This window comes from Haliaeetus leucocephalus, unplaced genomic scaffold (genome assembly GCF_000737465.1).
Source record: "Haliaeetus leucocephalus isolate CR32 unplaced genomic scaffold, Haliaeetus_leucocephalus-4.0 Scaffold848, whole genome shotgun sequence".
In the NCBI taxonomy this organism is placed as follows: Eukaryota; Metazoa; Chordata; class Aves; order Accipitriformes; family Accipitridae; genus Haliaeetus; species Haliaeetus leucocephalus.
This window is the reverse complement of record NW_010973284.1, coordinates 16,071,811-16,089,038: the sequence shown is the minus strand read 5'-3', so window position 1 is coordinate 16,089,038 and position 17,228 is coordinate 16,071,811. Positions and strand designations below refer to the sequence as shown.

The window sequence follows — 17,228 nt, the reverse complement described above, 5'->3', positions numbered from 1 at the left end:
GGCCGGGGCAGGAGGATGCCGTCGCTCGGGGGTGGCCGGGGTCACCCTGGGGGGCTCCGGCAGGCGTCGGTCCCCTCCCGCCGCCTAGCCCCGGCGTGCCGAGGCGGGGCGGCCCTGCGCTCTGTTTCTCGCCGCTTCGCTGCCGCTCGCTTCGCTAGTGCGGGTCGCCACGCAGGCTGTCCACCCGGGCTCACGGTCAGCCCGCGGAAGGCTGCCTGCTGCTGTACTGGGGCGGGGGTAACGTGCGACCCCCTCCCTCCCCTTCGTTCCCTTCCTTCCTGGCGTAAAGCAGGGCGGCTCTGAAACGCACGGCCTTGTTACAAAGGGCTGGCAAGTTCCTGGCCGGCGTGCCCTACGTACCGGGGGCAGCGCCGCTGTCTGCAGTGCGCGGGGCTCCCGGGGCCGAGGTGGCTTACAGCAGCGAAGGAAAAGTAGGAAAAAGGAAAAGTTAAGGTATCTAAGTCGTGTGTTCGGGCTCCCGGCTGCTTCAGGGTCTGGCGGTTTCTCTGACAAAGTTTGTGTTACATCAGGCTGCAGTGATGAGCATCGTCTTGACCAACGTAATTTATCTGAAATCTAGAAAGTGTTCGTTCTTCTTGTCGCTTGTATGTAACCTTTAGGCTATTGGAAATACCTCTGTTGGGGTAGTGCGGGCTATAAACCGACAAGTCGTGGCGGTAATGGAAAACAAGCGTGGTATATCAAAATAGGTTTCCATCAGTGTTGTACAACTCTGGCCCTTTAAGCAACATCTCATTCGCAGTGATATTCTGATCCCACCCCCCCACCCCCCCTTCTAGGACATAATTTAATTATGAAGATTGTGTCATGGAACTTCGCTTTCAGACACATATGGGGAATGAATGTGCACCAGATTTTAGAGTAAGAAGCCATTTCATGTTGTGTAGATTAATGAATTAACACGTGGGACAAACACTCTTAAAAGGCTGATAAGCATCTCTGGAATTCCACCATAGAATTGTACCTTTTTCTGAGAAGTTTGTGCAATACGTTTGTTTTTTTAATACAAGTTGCAAAATAATTTTTCATTCAAATTATAAAATAAATCTCTAAAGAGAAGATTCTTCACAGTTGAGAGTGGAGTGCTTCAGAGTTTGGGTAACTTAATGTGATTCTTCTGCATAGATTTCTTCACTACCTGACTTGTGCATGGCAGGTGATTTGAGGGCAGAATAAATGAACTGATTAGACAATGCAAAATAGATCTGGAGAAGGTTTTAGTGGGTCACTTAGATGCAGAGAAAATGCAGCAATTTTCTTACTGGAGAGGGGTTTAAGTGCAGTGCATGGAGGAGCAGTGCAGTGTGACAATCCTATTACGCTGACTTATAATCAAAGCTGATGTTGCAAACCTGTCTAATGTAACTGCAGAGGGATGTGGTGCAGTTATACAAGAATTACAACAAGAATTGAAATTAATCTTCAAAATATTGTCTTAAAATAGTTACTTCTGACATCTAGTATTCATTCAGATTGAATTTTTTTAATTAAAAAATCTACCCAAGGAACAGGAGTTTTGCAGAGGAAAAAAAAAAACTTTTTTCTTTTTACAGATATGTTTTTCCTTTGTTTTCTCTAACCTGTATGGTATTTTTTTATATTTTAAAAAAAGATCCTTGGCAAATATTCTTGTAACAAAATTAGAGCAAAGGTGTGCTACTCTGACTTTTTTTTTGGAGTTTCATGAAGTCCAGCATTTGGTTTATACTGAGTAGCACTAGAAGGAATATGCTTAGGAAAATGTGTATGAAAGTTCTTGAGTAAATGCTAAAAGAGAATACTACTGTCTTGAAATCTCAACAGGTGACCTGGCTAGTAGGAGGAAAAGGCACCAATCAGAGCATCCTTGTGAGGTTATTTAGTACAGCAACAATTGATTGAAATAGGAGCATCAGCAATTGAATAAACAGGATGTTAAACAATGGTGGCAATGATTTCCACTTTAAAATAACAGTGTAGGCTGAATTTCAATATGGACACTGAATTCAAGGGTTGTCAGTGGAATTTCTTGTGGAATAGTTTGTGCTTATACTTAGTATTAGTGGAACCTACTAGCATGTATACTTTTTTTTATTCAAGCCTTTTGAAGCAGTTCCTGGAGAAAATGGAACTGAAAAGGGAATAAAATTCTCTGTACTAATAAAACACACATGTGCTCACACGCAGTTATTAATTTTAAACACTTTCAGACTTTTTACCAGCTTGCAAAAGATCTGAGAACTTAAAACTGGAAAGAAATACAAATAGTTGTGTCACTTGCTGTACAGTTTCACCTGAAGTTGGTTTGAATTAAAGGTCTTTGAACAGTTGCTGATTGGCTGTGTTTGTTTGGCTAGTCAATAACTCACTTTCCTCCTGTTTTTACATTTTCAAACAACTTTTTGTCTTCAACAAAGTTCAAGTAATGGGTCTATTAGAGAACTGCCTGAAGATACTTCTTTTATTCCCTCTATTATTTTAATACCAAATGCACTACTCTAATGTTACAGTTATTTTAAGCCAAATTGAATTAGTTCCCTCTGTGCTCTGGATTGTGACTATACTGTTTTATGTATTCAGAGGTTGGAAGGAAAATCATTTGATAAAATTAGGTTATATCTGAACAATGTTGCACTCACTTAGATTGACTTTGAGACTAGTTTAAGTTGGCATAGCCTCCAAAGCCCAATTCCTTCAGGTGAAAATAGTGTCTGCCCAACTTCAGTGTAAAGAAGTCCCTGGTGAAATAAACCAAAACAAGTCTGTCTTCTCTAAAAATATGTTCTTTCATCTTCTTGAGCACTCCAAATATAAGCTGATTTTTGACAATTAACATTCTTCCTTGCTGATTTTTTTTTTTCCAATGTAGATGCAAACTTCATATAGCTACTGGAAAAAGAGCTTAAGTTACCCAAGGAAATAGTGAATGTTGGTCATTCTGGCTGATACACATAAAGGTACTGCTGGGCTGTCTGAATTAAAGGATTTCATGTAGTTTGTAGTATCATGAAAATATATCCTTTTCACGCTTAATTAAAAAAAAAAAAAATAATCGCACTTTCATGCCTGTATACCTTGTGTCCCTTAAATCAAAACTTGTGTCAGTTAATAGGAACTATAGTTCACACAAGCAGTGATGGTAGAAAAGTAATGCCCACATTGTTCACAGAACTGTAGAAAAGTTTCTCTTTGATAAGCAAGGGTGGGAAATGGTCACTCTGACTTCCCCGGTTACATAAAAATGGACACAAATACAGTGCATCTCTACAGTACAGTAATTCTGTGAGATGTAATTTGATGCTGAAATCACAGCTGTCTGTCAAGAAAGACCATGTAATGAGTGCATAAATGTGTGTTTTTTCAAAAAATTGGAAAGAGCATGATAGTCACAGGGTTAGTCATGTTACCTAGTATGCGATGCAGTGTCACATAGTAAGTATTTCATCTTGGTGCAAAGTCTACCCAGAATTCTGTGATATTTACTTGTAAGTGGTCTTGCTTCACTGAAGGAGAGCAAGCATTTTTAAATTTAAAAGTAAGGAAATAAAATAATCCCAGTAAAAATGAGTATCCAGTTGTGCTGCATTTCTGTCACTGTTCAACTGTGCACAGCAGCTGTTACATTGATAAAATGTTGCAGCAGTGCCCTTAAGTTGCCAATGAGGTTAAAGGAGGGGAAGACAGTGGCTTAACAGTGAGTATGCATTTTTTGGTTTTGGTTACACTAAATATTAACTGACTTAATATTTCTGAGCAAACTTGGTAATACAGAGAATTCCAGCAGATGTAATTGTGATACTCTTGGTATGGGAACTGCTGGTTTCAGATGTGACTAAATCCAGCTACTGGAAATGGTAAATCTCTAGTTGACATTTATTGATTGATACTGAGTGCTTAATCTTACATATAATCGACTAGTTGAGGGATTATGGGATATTTAGTAATTCAGTATTTCTTGAGACTTAATCCAGAGGATGCGAAGTTCATGCTCAAATCAGAATAAAGGTCAGATTGCTGGGTTTTGGAACATTTCAGGCCTATCGTTAGTGTGTAGTAACTATTTTCAATATGCTTAACATTGCAAGTTAGATACTACCATACTTCTAAAAGCTTTGGAATTTTGGAGACTCTTTTGAATACAGTTGTATTCTTCTCTGAGTGAAAATAAAAAATACAGAATTTGCAGTCTGAGATATTTGCAATTAGATTTTTTTTTTACAAAGGGACATTATTTTGTGAGTATTTGAATGATATTTTTTTCTTGCCTTAAATGAGTATTTGATAATGTTGTAGTCTTAAGAAAGCAGCTGGAGTGGGGGAGAGGATGCATCTTGGGAAGCAGGATGGAAGGAATTACAGGTGCCTTACTGATTTGTCCAATTATGGCTGAAGACAGGGATCAAGATCATTGTAACTTTCCTGTTTTCTGGGCCAACTGTTAGCACTCGCTTGTAAAAATAGTTTCCATAACAAAGTGATAGAACTCAAGCAAAATAAGGTGCAAGGTATATGTCTTGTATAATTTACCTTTATTTACAGGCTTTTGCCTGATGTGTCCTTTTTTAGTTTGAGTAAAAGAAAGAAGGAATTCCTTAACAAATGTAATCATTGTAATGTTGAAAAGTAGTAATGAATTCCTCCTGCCTGCCTCTTCACAGAATAATAATTTGGTGCATTGATAGCATGAGTAGTGCTTTATCCTATCTACTTTCCCAGTGTGGCTCTACAGTTGGGATAGGGATGGGTTTTCCACCCAAGATTTCTTTGTAGAAAAGGCATGCAACAGGAGGTCAGGGGACTGCTTTTGGAAAACTGTTACTTATGTCTGCTGCTAAAGCATGGCAGCTCTGAAGCTGCTCCTTGCTGCTGCTGGTAGGACATGGTAGGTATCTATTTCTTGTCCCGCTGCAGTCAGTGGGGTGATGGGTGGTGGTTATGGGTTTGATTTTTGTTGTTGTTGTTGTTGTTGTTTGGTTGCTTTGGTTATTTGTTTTGGTTTGCTGCTTTTCAGAGAGAGTTCTGGTTGGTAGGTTGCTTTTTTTTTTTAACTCGTTTTTTACTTCTTGAGTGCCTGTCCTCTGAATATTTCTGCTGTTTGCTTCTGATGCCACTCAGCTCTCCTAGGAGCACTACCTACGTGATACAATTCTTGACTACTTTTTGAAAAGCCCTTAATGTTTGTAATGTTTGTTGCTGGTATCTTTCTTCATCTTCAGATGTAGGCATGTGCAGCGGTTTTGTGGCTGCAGAGTTTCAGAAACTCTAATATTAACTTAATTTTCTGAATTTTATCCTTTTCATTCAGAAGAGGTAGGAACTTTATAGAATTTATATCCTAAAGTAAGACTCCCAACCACCAAAACAGTGGCTGTAGGTTATTAAAGTGTTTATTGTATTTATGATTATTTTGTTTGCAAAGAAACTGTGTATTCTTACGGATGTTCTTAGGAGCCTTCACCAAAGACATTAGATTCTGTGCTCCCCTGTGATAATTGGTGGAGGACAGAAGGGGAATATTTTTTCTGAAAGCTTTTTTCTGTTGTTACTATAAGTTGGCTTGGTATTAGAAACTATATTTTCAACAGAGGACAGCCTTTGCCTGAAAAGTTCCAGTATAAATAACTTTGTTTCTTCACACAGAAGTGCTGCTTTTTGTTGTTTTAAAACCGTAGTTGTTATGAGTATATCTTCTGTGAGAAACTCTTGATTGTGTGTACTATCACAGGGAGTGGGAAGTGACAGTTCTGCAGCTGGCTTCTCCCAGCTCTCTCCCACAGTGAAGTGCGTACGCTGTCCTCTTCTGCTTCCTTTTTTTTTTTTTTATACATATATTGACATCACTGAAATCACCTAATCTCTTCTGTTCTTGAGCAGCATTTAAAAACTGAGAACCTGTGGCATGAGAATGAGAATAACTGCACTGTGTACAAATTATAATGAATGTTAGAACTCTGAAGTTACTTTAGAAACAGTTTTCCATCTTCTGGGAAGTTGAGAACAACATACCAGTTAGTGCTCCCTGCTCAGGTACTTAGTAACAAAAAAAAAACCATTCTGTTGTGGTAGTTTTCATCTGGGGAAAAGGGGGGAAGGTAAGTTGGGGGGGACGTGATGGTGAATTAGCCTAGATAAGCTGCAGTGAAAAAATTCGGGGGCTTTGGAGCAATTACAGAGTGGGAGGGAGTAGAGCTTGCATGTCTAGTATGCAAACTGAACTGAAATGCTGATGAAACTGAGGTGGAAAGGTTGCTTATGTGGTACGTAAACCAAAGAAGACTGTAGATACTGTCTATTGTATATTCTTTCTACATCTTTGCTTTGGGGAAACCTCTGAAGGTTTGTTTTGTCTGACTTGTTTTCTTTTAAGTGCTTTGTGATAGTGGTTGTCTTTTCCTGTGTCTTATAAAGCCTTGAATGTATTAGATGATAGTGACACATGTTGTGGTGAGAAGTGGTAGACTTGCTGATGAGCTGCTTTAGCATGGATTCTCACAGACCTTTCCTTTTGTTAGTGTTTTGAAGTAAGGTGGGTACATCACAGGTATTCAGTGCCATTTTCCTGTAAAGGACAAGCCCCTGTTCCCAGACTTTCTAGGTGGTGAGGCTTACTGGCTAAGTTCACTGTGATTCTCACTGCTGTACCTGTGGCTGAAAGTGCTAGTGGATGAGAGAGGTCCAGTTTCTTTCCTGGCGCACGTGAGGCTTGGAGAGGAAGAGGAACAGCTTGTCCAGAAAAAAATTGTTCCCTAGGTCTCTCTCTCTACTGCGATTGTAAGACTGCTGTTGCTTTTCACAATTTTACCAGCAGTAATGTGCATTAACAGGCATAATATATTTCTGCACAAGGGAGAGAACCAGAAACAGAGATGATACTTGGAAGAAACCATTCAGGTTCCTATATAACTGAAGTGTCACACTATTTCTAAAAATACCATAGAGGTACTGTGATAATTCATTTTTAAAAATGTTTTCTAGACACTAAAAACAACTTGGGAATTTGCCTTCCATTTTTTAGTCCAATGAAGTTCTAGCAGAGGTGAGCAGAGAAGATGATGTGCAAGAGGTAGCCTAGCAAGGATTTATGTAAAAAACCAAAAATTTTGCAATGTTATAGTGGGAGGTGGGTTTTTTTTTAATCATTGCACGAGTTTTGTGTGTTTGTGCAGTTTATGTGTGTTCCTTTGCTTATCTGTCCAGATAGATCTTTATTTATATAGAGACAAACAATTAAATCTTCTTTACTGTTTTCCAGTGTAAGAGTATCGTGTTATGGAACAAGGTACAAAGTTCTAAATTAAGGCTGTATTTAGGGTAATGTATTGACATTTAGTAAAATTGTGAAGACATCCAGGTTCTGTAGTCTTCAGAAGTCTGGCAATGTCCATTAGGGAATTAGAAATGCGTTTATACTTTTGCATAAAAAGTACTGCAGTATCCCAGCAGAGCATATCTTCATGTCATTTGGAGCATTAATGGTGAGTTGGGTTTTTTGTCTGTTAAGCCATCTAGAGAAAAGTGGGTTGGTTTGACTTCTGTGAGGTGATCACTTTGATGTTTAGGATGTTGGGTACTGTTTTAAATGAAGTTCTATTTAATATATTTCAAATAATTTGGCTTTAGGTCCATCTAGTAAGCTGGTCCTGAAGCGTGCTGATGCATACTATTTTCAAAGGATGTAAATGTAAAGGAGGGAGGATTAATTAGTGATCCCTTGTGTTGTGGTTTCCATGATCTTATTAAAACAAAGTCTTCTTCCCACTTAGTAATATTAATACTAGGACCCAGGGTGGTTTTTGTTCAAAGTAATCTCTCTGTAACTTCACTTGCATTCTGCCAAACACTTTTACCTTAACTTTTCTTTCAGTTTTTTAAGTCATCTTCTGGAGTGCCATTTTCAGCAGGAAAAAGTACACTTTTTTTACATTCTCGAGGTTGTCCTTTTTCTTCATGTTTTCTGTCACTGTAGATTCATTAGTATTTCTTCCTGACCTTAAAGGAGATTTTAGCATTCAGAAGTGAAAAGCTTATTGGAAAGAATACAAAAATATTAAAGCGTTACCTTTTGTTACCAATAGTCTTCAATTCAGAATTCACACTTTGTTTTTAATAGGACAACCCTACTAGTGTAAAAAAAAAAAACCAAACCCAAACCAACCAAAAAAAAAAAAAATCCACAAAACAACAAAAAACCCACCCTAAAACCCACTCTCCTTTTCTTTAGTCTTGCCTTCAGTACAAATCTGAGTGTCTTATGAGTGCTTATACCTCATAAAAAATTAAAGACACAAATATAACATTGTTTTCCTCTAAATACTGTAAATTCCCAGCAATTTTGTGATAGGCTTAAATACAGTCAAGGAATAGCTTTGGTTAGGGTATCTGAAATCTGATTTTGGAGAAGTTGACTTGTTCTGTGCTTCAGCTTCCTTTGTTTTCTGTTTTATTTGTTCTCTGATTTTTTCTTTAGTTTTGTGAATTTGGGGATAAAGGCAGATTATTTCTTAAATTAAATTTGTAGTAATACCTTATGTATTTCTGTACTTTTAACACAGTTCTGGAGAGTAGTTCATGGGTCTTATTTTCTCTGAAGCTGTTTAAAGTTGATTAAGTAGCAACTGAGTAAGTTCTGAGCATTTTTATCAGAATTGCTCTAATTAAGTATGCATTTATAGGTTGTCCATGAACTTAAGGAAAAGTTCCTCTCTCTCCTTTAATCCATTTAAACCAGAAGATTTCACATTCATAGATACTCTCTAAGCATTTAGTGTTGATTATAGTTTCTTCAGCATTCCACCTGAAAGCAAACATGAAATACAGGAGCTAACCTTGAAAATGTAGCTTGTATGTTTACAAAATTCCCAATAATGAGCTAAGATAGTAGCTCTGGGGCCAGTCAGCAGGCAAATAGTCAACCCTATTCATGGGCCTAAAAGTAGGCACAGAACCTCTGTTGATGTAGGTGACAAAGTTTTTGGGACATACTAGTCAATATCTACGTGAATTTATGAAGCCTTTGCAGGAGGTATTCTGGTGGTTGTTTTGTTTTAACTGTGGGTGTCCAAGACAATAGCAAAATTTCCTTTATCTTAGGTGCTTGCTTTCATTTGTTTTAAGAAGCTTTGTTATTAGTGCAAATAACATAAGCTGTTTACTTTCGTGCTTTTTAACGTGCAAGGGAGGCATGGGAAACATACAGGTTTCTTTGCCTCAGTTAAAAAACTGTCATTTGTGTCTGTATTCTGAAGTGGAGTTATTACGTGAATGGCTTGTGCCAATTGTGTATATATTTATTTTATTCTCTTGATTTTATACAACCTTAGTCCACACAGATATGGTTCTTCTGCACTATCCCTGTAGTCCAGTGTAAAGCATATGAAACAGGCTTAGAGTATACATGTTGTCTGTTGTGTTTCTTGGGCTACTTTTGAAAGTTTGGGTGGGAAATCTGGTTTGGTCAGGAAAACTGACAAATCAAGTGTCTTTATTTTTTTTTGGTCCCAATCAGATTAGGTGCCTAAGGACAGCCAATGGGTTGGATATGGGCAGGTGAGGATAACCAACGTGGCATGCTTTTTACTGTTGTCTCTTCTGAAAATCTTACAACTTCTTCAGGGACGTACCAGAAGGATGCTTTCCTGTAGCCAGAACAAGAGTATTCACTGCTGTAATTTATTATATGATGGAGACATCAACACTTTTATCACGAATCAGTATTTCATATGAGTAGCAATGTATGTCACGTGACCAAAATGGTGGCAATGAAGTGGCCGAATACATGTGGTGTAGTAGTTTTTCTATTTCGTGGTGTGGCAGATATGTTGTGACCCTTAAATATGTTTGTTAGAACCTGTATGCCCTGTCTCAGTTTATTGGTTGTGTATCATTATAGCTAGCTAATGGAAGCTAAGCCTAAAGATATGTATTTGCAGGTGTGACAAGACAGTAAAAACCAGTATACTATGTGTATGCAAATGAATGGAGTTAAGTCTCTGCATGAAACACTGCACGCTTACACCTGAAATTGCAGATATTTTATTACTAAAACAATACACGTTGGAAGGACTGAGTTTGTCATTGGCTGTCATGTTTGGAAGAATTAATTCAAATAGTAAAAGAATCAAAGATAGAAAGCCCGATTGATGGCTAAGCAAAAAGAAGTGAACAGTGGAACAAAGTCCACAAGCATTTAAAGAGTTCAAGTTTGAAGAAAGAAGGATTAATGAAGCCCTAACCATGAAGTGAAGCCTGCCTAGGTCTGCTATACCTTCTTGCAGTCTGACGTGGAGACTCAGTAGAAGTTTATTAAACAGTGTAGAAAGTAGACCTCAAGGTACTGCGTAGCTTGGGGCAGATCTTGAGAATATCTGCTTCACAGCAAAATGCTTTTCATAGAATAATTTTTGAACAAAGGCTTAGTAACTTTACAAAACACTTGGAAATTGTACTATAGGAAACAGTCCTGTATGGCAATTAATTGTGTTAGTAATAAAACTTGTGGACCCTGTCTGATTGAGCATGGGGACCATGAATAGGAGCTTGCTAATGAGACATGGATGTTGTGTCAGAGCTGACCTGTGATTGTGGTGCTGGTGATGTGTGGCTGGTTTGATGGAGTCTTTCAAAATGGTAACTAGTGGTCTCGAACTACATTTCAAAGAGGTGTGTGGAGGCATTTGCCCTGGTTTGCTTGCCAGGTGTGGTAGTATAACCTGGGTTGTAAGATGTGGGTTGTTTACATTTAAAAAAAACCCCAAACATAATGCAGCTATCTAGCATAAAGATTTAAAAATAAAACAGTTGGTTTAATTATGTCACATTGCTACAGCTTATCTAAAGTAGGAAATAGTTTTTTCCTGTTTATGTAGGTGATGGACAATGTTGGAAGCTTAAAGTGCCACCAACCCAAGAGTGAGCACTGAGTATCTCAGTAAGGAATGGATTTTTACTTATTTTAAAAACCATTTTCAATAGCTATTAAGGTGATAATGTTGACAGCATATTCTAACTTTACTCCTTCACCAAAACCCATCCTCTGTCATAAAAAAGCAGGCTTCTTCAAAATGAAGGAAAGGCTTCGCAGTACTGGTTATATATGTATATATGTGACTCCCCAAAGTGGTCTTTCATAGATTATAAGTAATAGCGTGTATATGAACCCAAATAGAAAGCAGAGTATTTTGCAGCTTCGCTTAAAATCTGATAAGCAGTAGTTGAATCCTGTTGTGTAAAATACATGTATATTTTATTTGGACAAAACTATTGCAGGAAGAATGCCGGTACTGGAATTTGTATTTTTAGGTGATTATTTTATATGGTTATTTTCTTCATACTGGAACATTCATTGTAGTGACAGCTTAGTCCTCTGATAAGCAAGCAGGCTCTTTGGGAGTTAGCAGTGGTGTTTAAAGATGCTAATACTCCAGAGTGTCTATTCTGTCCTCTGCTGGAGGTTTCTGTCATAGGGATATCAGAATAAAATGTCTCGCCCACACCAATTCAGAGTTCGGCATAAACCTACTTTCATTTTAAGCTTAAGCCCTTACTTATAATATACCTATTAGTAGTTTATAAGCAGAGGTTTACAAATATTTATGGAAATCTAAGTGTGCAGGAAATCTCTTGGAAATTTTTGTTCGATTTTACATTTTCACGTGCATAGAAAATACACTTCCTCTGAGGCTATGAAGAGGAGATTCCCGGTCCTGCCATGGTCTACGGGAAGTGTCAGAAACGCTGTCTAGACAGACAGCAGCAGGCATTAGAGCTCGTGATCCCAGCATAGCTACCTGTTCAACTGAAACAAACTTGTGAGGAACTGAATTTGGACTTAGGATCCTGTTTTGCAGGGGGTACTTATGTGCTAATACCAGTTGACTATTTCCTGCCGTTGCTGTTATGAATAGTTATGTATTTCACTTTCTTGTTAGTGGCCTCCCACCATTGCTCACTTTCAAACTGTCATGATACAAGAAAGTGAGATTATTTTTTTTTTAAAGAAAGAAGTGAAAATAGTGTCATTTATCACTAATTTTGAGCTGTAGGATTTTAGTTCAACCTTTTTTAGAAATTGCATTGTAGTCTTAAGAAAGCCAGGAAAGTGTTTCAGGTGTTGTGATTTTTAAGACTGCAGAAATGTAGAGGAGCAGCTGGAAATGAATGTGTGTGCTAGTTTTGTCTTAAAATGGTTTTCTAAATACAGAAAATTCAGAGAGATGTCAGTCTACTAAGAAATTGCTTTTGGCTACAGCACTTGCTTTGATTTTGTAATCTGTGATCTGAGAAGGGGTTCTCTGTGGCTGCCATCAGTGTAATGACCAAGGCTGTAAGCTATAACCTGGTAATCTTGTCTTGGGCTGTGTTCTTAGAGCCTGCAGGTTAAAATAATGAATTGCACAGCTGTTCTTCTCTTCCAGTGTCCTGCAAACTGTTTAGTCTCCTAAATATAGGGTTTGGGTTTTTTAAAGCGGACTGCTGCACTGTTATATTTTTTATTAGTGTAAACTGAAATTGTGTCGAGTCCAGCGTTAGAAAATACTGTTAAGTAAGGACATTAGACTGAAGAAGACAGTCTTAGAGGGAGGTATCTGAAGTATGTAGCAGTTTGCCGCCTTTGGGTTTAAACAGAGATTGCAGTAAGGACTGTTGGCTTTGGAACAGTGTTAGAACTGGAAAGAAAATGGCTACCAGAAATCATTGTTGCTACAGTAACAACATGGCTTGACTATTAATGTGCTGCTTTAACTACTATTAGAAATACTGTGTGAGATATTGCTTTTAGGTAAAAGTGTCCTTAATGGGAACAGAGATCTAAATCAATTTAGATATTAATGGATATCATTAGGCTTCTTGTTTTAGAATACCAATCTGTTTATTGGGAAAACTAATTTCTAGTAAATATTTTTTAAAACCTAATTACTGCTTTTTCTACCTCAAAAAAATTGCTTAATGGTTTTCAATTTTATTAATAAACATAATGTCCTTATAAAACAACTTGCAGGAAAAAAAAACAGTACAGAGTATTGATTTCTTCGGGTAATAATTTTTTTTAAAAAACCTTGATACATCATTTCACGAAGTATGTGGTATCTGGTACATAATTCTGGCTTTCAGGAATTAAGCGGTTAATGGTTTTTTTTTTCATGCAGCAAAGCTTTTGTTTAAGATATTTTTATATTTTGAGTTCAAAAATAAAAATAATATGGCCAACCTAAATCCTGTTTGAAGATTTATAAATGAGGTTCATATTCTACAGTAGAATCTACTCGGGGATCTGCACTGTATTTTATTTCATAAGTACGTAAGTGTATGTATTGTGGAGTAAACTTTTTGCAGGTTTTGTTATTAATAGGGAAGAGTGCACTTACGTTGAAGAATTTCAGAAGCGTGTAATGCAGTACATCAGGAAAGGGATATGTGAAGTGCAATGAATGTGTGAAGATTAATTATGCCATTTCTCTGTGTGTCAGGATTCCACAGGTGGCAGATTTGATGGTGGGTATGGACTGACAATAAACTGTCTGCTCTGCATCAAAGTCCCATGTGTGCGATGTCTTCTGTATACCTATAGCAGATCCCATTTTTCTGTAGTTCTCTTGGTTTGGGGGGAGTTTTGGTGAAGCTCTCTATCAGACTTCCTTACTGAAAAGGCCCTGGGTTCATTCAGGAGAGATGGAGCTGATAAACTGTTCTCTATTCAGGGGACTTATGAAAGATTATTCAGTGGTCATTGGTAAAAATTAAGAAGGCCTTTACTTTAAGTATGCGTCTAAAATATACAGTTGCCTATGACTTGGAATGCACATATCTGTACTTAAAACATGGTATTTCTCAAGTAGCACACATGCTTTATTTACTTTGATTGTATGTATACATTATTTTTATTGTACAATCTTATTTCATACCTTCCTTCAGTATCTTGTACAAAACAGTCTTCTGACTGATTTCAGTGGAATCCTGCCTCATTTACAGGCATATGTGCTAAATATATAAAATGCAATTTTCAAGTTGTTGAAGAACGCGTAGTATGTAAAGACAGTCATTTGGACAATAGAAAGTTGCTGCTTGGTGGTACACAAAAGGGGATGCACTAATTTGATGCAGACAACCTTAACTTGGAACTTTTTTTATTCTTATGCTTAGCTTTGCCTCCTTCATGTTTTTATTAAAATACTGTGGGTTTTGTAGAAAGGAGAGGATGACACTACAAACATCTAACACCACTCTACAGTTCGTTATTTTAAAAATGAACCTTGAAATGTAACAGGCTGTTTTCTTAAAATGAGCACATGGAAGGTACTGCCTCAGATGTTTCTAATTTTTTTTTTTAATTAAAGACATAAAATGCATGGTTTTGGATTAAATCTGTTGGTTCCTTAGAAAAGCACTTAAGTGAAGAAGCTTTCTGATTTGGATTCCTGATTACTTAGTTTCAGCTGAGAAACTGGGTGTGCAAACTTGGACTAGAAATTTGTGAGGAACCATAATTTCTATGAGGTAGGCAAGATCTCACATAACTGTCTGTTTTCTGGAGTGCATTCATGCAGTGCTTATAGTCAGAGGGTATGCCACTGTGTTTTGGGGTGCTGTAGTTAAAGCTTATGTGATGATATGGTGAAGGAATATAGAGTAATTCAGACTGGAGAAGAGAGTGATTCCATAGCTGAAGGGTAGAGGCAGTTCCTGCACAGGTAATGTATTGGTGAGATTTTGCTGACAGCATAATGAAACGAGAAATGTTCAATGTTAGGGATGATGCCAAGGTTATGTACAGTGCCATTAGTAGTTTGGAATGGAATGGAGAGATGATGTCATTCTGTGCTTTAAGCTTTTCCTGTTTGAGAGAAGCTGTTACATCTAAGGTATATAAATACAGCAAATGAAGAGCTAGTTCATGTGGTCATGATAAATAGGCTCAAGGATGACTGAAAATGTACAGGTGTTCATTATGCAAGTGGTATGTTGATCTGTAGCTTAAACTGGTAGAGAAATTATACAGAAAGAAGGTAAATTATTTCTCTGTAGCTTATTGCTAATGGTAATTCTCATTGTGAAGAATGCCATTCAATTTAGTTGGATATTGATGGACTGTAAATTTATTTATTAAATATCAGTGATACTTAGAATGTTACACCTGATCTTAGCTGTGGGGCTGCATTGGTAAGTAACCTTCAGAAATATCGTAGTAATATTTTCTCTTAAGGCTTGAAGTTTTAAATGTTTTCAGAAGTCCATCTTTAAACTGATGCTTCAGTTTAGTGCTTTTATGATACTTTCATTTGTATGTTGATTGTTACATATTTGCTTACTCAAAGTAAACAGCTCTTAAATTATGTTTGTTTCCCATTGCTTCTCTGTAGACATCTTTCCATCTTTATTGTGTACATCTTTAAATGCTTACTTCTTTATCTCTTTAGTGATGGAGAGGAAAAGTAACCTTTTTGACTAATACACGTTTTGTTAGCCCAAACCTCAGTCTTCCTAGAATATTTTCCCTCTGATGGCTTTTAAATGTTTTCATTTACATAATACAGATTTTTGAAATAATAATTAAATCTTGATTTGCTTAATTGATGCTAAAAACACAAGTTCTTTTTTTCCATTCAAGCTACTCTCTCTGACTACTTTTTTCCCTATTGTGATACTCCTGTTAAAGTTGCATTCATCTGCTTGTAATCTTGTTGTTTGGCCTGAAACAGCTTCAGAGTCTGAGGTATGATCAGTTGTGTTAATTTCCTATGCTGTCACACTTTTCCTTGAAGTGCTTCACAGTCCCATACGGGGTGTTGTCAAAAAGCAAAACTTTCTCCAAGTAGGAAAAAACCCGAGATATTTCAACACTTCCACGTGAAAGCCCTACCACAGCTTTGGGAACTGTGCATGTGGCTTCTCCTGTAATGAACAGACAAAGGAAGAACTGTAACTTCTTTGAACTGTTTTTCAGATAACTCTCAAAATCTTGCAGGAGGCAGTCCTCTCCTGCAGTCCCTTGCTTGCTCGCTTTTGTTCAGTCACTGCAGGTTCTTTGAAGTCAGAAGCACCTCCAGTAAAAGGACTTAAATTTTGTCTATTCATGTTGTGACATGTTAATTTTTTTGCTTAATTTGACTTCTGGATAATTCAGGCTTCAGTAGGGTACCTGCACTTAAATATCGCTTTGCATTAACTATTCTAAGAAGAGTGATTGTTATTTTTCCTTTGCAAATTTAATTTTGGTAAATTTGATTGTGGCATTTATAATTCAGTTGGTTAAACTAAGGTTGGAATAGCATAGATTGAGAGAAGTTTTACAGATTCTCAAAGGGAATGAATTTTGTGATTTTAGAAAATGTTTAAATTTGATGATCTAAATTAATCTACACCAAATGTTAGCTCAAGGTATTTGTGGCTACTGAATGTTATATGAATATGCAGTTTTTATACTTCTTAATAGAGATTGGAGAGCATCAAAGCTCCTTCTGCAAACAGAAAGCAGGAAACTACATTTTGTACAGGCAAGGTCATTGCTGACTACTTGTTGGGAAAATGGCAGTATAGGCTTGTATTTAAAGAGCTTGTCAGCTAAGTTTTTGCTTTTTCAGTCCTCTTCTGAAATGACTTTATCCTTGGTAGTTGTGTATACAATATTAGCTAGAGCTTCTTCTGGGCTTCTTGCAATAGCCTTTTCTTAGAGTAATCTTTGCTTTCTACTGGCTGTTTTTTCCTGCATTGATTTTTAGGAATATTAGATTTCTGTAAGATTATGGATGTTTTCCAGAGCTGCATCAGATATTAGAATGAAATTTCTTTCCCCTTTACCCCCCCTCCCACTCCCTGATTTTGAATTTTGTAGATTTTAATGCTGGGACAGCAGTAGCCTAATAAATGTAAATTTCACTCTCAACCAACTGATCAAATTTTCTAAGTCCCAGAAAGTACTTGAAGTCAAGACTACAGTTGCAAGCATTTTGCTGTGTTTTTATGTTGAGCTGGTGAAATGGACTGTTTAGCCACAGTTTATACCAACAGAAGTAGTGTGTATAGTATAGTTTATTCTAGCCTTTGTTTCTTCCTTTTCCTTCCTTCCCCCCCAAGCATAATCAGTTATAGAAGCAAAAGCTAGTTTTGTGTTACATTATAACTCTCTTTAAAAAAAAACCAAAACAACAACAAAAAAACCCGCCGAAAAACTTCTCTGAATTATGTTCCTGACTGCAACCATTCCAGGAGAAGGTGGTGGTTAAAGATGGTTA

General features: G+C 37.3%; 1 protein-coding gene across 8 annotated transcripts in view; it reads left to right on the top strand.

The window, feature by feature from the left end:
- ZNF644 (zinc finger protein 644) overlaps window positions 1–17,228 on the top strand; it is an 81,580-nt gene that overhangs the window by 29,410 nt on the left and 34,942 nt on the right. For 6 of the 8 annotated variants that reach the window (XM_010582612.1, XM_010582611.1, XM_010582625.1 and 3 more), the window contains one exon: window positions 2,870–2,957. The exons of the other annotated variants lie outside the window; for them this stretch is intronic. The gene's annotated coding sequence lies outside the window, so the exon portion shown is untranslated. The remainder of the gene's footprint in view (window positions 1–2,869; window positions 2,958–17,228) is intronic. 8 annotated transcript variants of the gene reach the window in all.